Genomic DNA, 2,718 nt, shown 5'->3' on the forward strand with positions numbered 1-2,718 from the left:
ACAAAGGCAAGGGAAGGAAATCATACATGACAAACCGAGCCCGCAACCTCCCTTAGAAATGCCCCCCAACCCACCCCTCCCCTCCCCACACAGGGGCCACTAGGAGTCCACTCGGACAGCAGCAACGATGGACCTCGATCGCATGATCGCCTGCGGCAGCCTCAATCCTGAGAGGAAACGGAAGGAAATAAAACAAGACCAACCGAGCCTACAACCTCTCTCAAAAATGCCCCCCGACCCTCCACGCCACGCAACGAGGCCACCTAGGAGTCCACCCGCAACAGCAGCAACGGTGGACCTCGATCACTTGACCGCCTGCGGCAACCACGATGCGATGGCAAAGGAAGGAAGTAAATGCAAATCAAGAGGGTCGCTACACAATACAAGAACAATATCCGAATAGGATGAGGAGGGATCGGGCAGCTCCGCACCCCACGCACCATATGTACAGGCAACCTAGGAGATTTCCCACAACTTTACCGACCAGACAATGAATAATTTTCCCCTACGGCCACCTCCATGCAAAGGAGGGAGGTTGAAGCATTCCACCTCGAAATCCTTCTTCCAGATAGCCCCCACCATCGATGACTATAGTAGCAAGCCTCCTCCACATTGGATCACGAGCGCATACACAATTGAAACAACAAGTGCCCCCCAACCCTCCCCGCAAAGAGGCCACCTAGGAGTCCACCCAGACAGCAGCAACGATGGACCTCGATCGCATGATCGCCTGCGGCAGCCTCAATGCAAAGGAAACGGAAGGAAATAAAACAACGAGACCAACCGAGCCCACAACCTCTCTTAGAAATGCCCCCCGACCCTCCACGCCACGCACCGAGGCCACCTATGAGTCCACCCGTGCCAGCAGAAACGATGGACATCGATCACTTGACCGCCTGTGGCAACCACGATGTGAAGGAAAAGCAAGGAAGTAAATGCAAATCAATAGGGTCGCTACACAATACAAGAACACATATCCAAACAGGAGGAGGGATCGGGCAGCTCCGCACCCCACGCACCCTACGTACAGGCAACCTAGGAGATTTCCCACAGCTTTACCGACCGGATGATGAATAATTTTCCCCTACAGCCACCTCCACGCAAAGGAGGGAGGTTGAAGCGTTCCACCTCGAAATCCTTCTTCCAAATAGCCCCCACCATCGATGTAGCAAGCCTCCTCCCCATTGGACCACGAGCGCATACACAATTGAAACAACAAGTGCCCCCCAACCCTCCCTGCAGAGAGGCCACCTAGGAGTCCACCCGGACAGCAGCAACGATGGACCTTGATCACATGAACGCCTGTGGCAGCCTCAATTCAAAGGAAACAGAAGGAAACAAAACAACAAGACCAACCGAGCCCACAACCTCCCTTAGAAATGTGCCCCCCGACCCTCCATGCCACACACCGAGGCCTTCTAGGAGTCCACCCGCGACAGCAGAAACGGTGGACCTTGATCACTTGACCGCCTGCAGCAACCACGATGCGAAGGCAAAGGAAGGAATTAAATGCAAATCAAGAAGCTCGCTACACAATACAAGAACATATCCAAACAGGAGGAGGGATCGGGCAGCCCCGCACCCCGCGCACCCTACGTAAAATCAACCTAGGATATTTCCCACAGCTTTACCAACTGGACAATGAATACTTTTCCCCTACGGCCACCTCCACGTAAAGGAGGGAGGTCAAAGCATTCCACCTTGAAATCCTTCTTCCAGATAGCCCCCACCATCGACATAGCAAGCCTCCTCCCCATTGGACCAGGGGCGCATACACAATTCAAACAACAAATGCCCATAAACGTTGTGACTTAACATTTCCAACCGCAAAAGCCTGCCACGCACGCAAGATGCAAGGGAAAAGATGACCCCTCGATCAAATATATGGGCCAACACATCTATCAAAACCTCAAGGCCAACGCAACCACGAACAATGTGCACTTTGAAAGGAATGCCAACCCTTGACTTTACAACAAGGAGAACAGCGCCTCACATCGCCCGACGGAAAAAGCAAGCAAGAGGGAAGGTAGGTGGTTTACAACCAAAACCCTTCCACTTCCCTCTTAAATGTATGCATCTCAATCGACAATGCCAACACGGAAAGAGTACAAGCACAAGACACCGGCACCATAAACAGCCAAACAATGAAGAGGCTAGCCATCACAAGGAGCCACACCACAACATCCCATACAACTCCCAAAACTTGGAGCAAAAGGGGAATTGTTCACATATGCCTCCTGGGACAAGCATGGCCAACATTACTGCTCATGTGCTACCGAGTGGGTATGGAGAGAAGATGAAAATCGGACACCCTACAAACAACCCAAGGCCATTCTTGAGGCAAACCTGAAAAACCAACTCAATTACCAACCCACCTTTCACACGAAAAGCAAAACCCTCCACATCAAATAGGGAGGAGGTGAACAATATAACGAGGAGCCAATTTCAATGGAGCCACAAATGGCTGCCCAGCCCAATCAAAATTCTCTATTCGCAACAACCGAGGGGCACGATAGCGACATAGGCAACGATGGAGTTTTGGGGCTTCCATCTGGGACCGCAACAACGAAGGCTCAAAGGAGCGCCGAGGAAACTATCAACATTCTTATCGTTGGGATGGGAAAGAGGGACGGGGATGAGCATTGCCCACATTACCACTCATGTGCTACTGAGTGGGGATGGAGAGAAGACAAAAATCGGCCACCCTACAAATGACCC

The sequence above is a fragment of the Pinus tabuliformis genome, chromosome Q, assembly GCF_031772625.1.
Source record: "Pinus tabuliformis cultivar Carrire ecotype Pingquan chromosome Q, CPIR1, whole genome shotgun sequence".
Taxonomy (NCBI): domain Eukaryota; kingdom Viridiplantae; phylum Streptophyta; class Pinopsida; order Pinales; family Pinaceae; genus Pinus; species Pinus tabuliformis.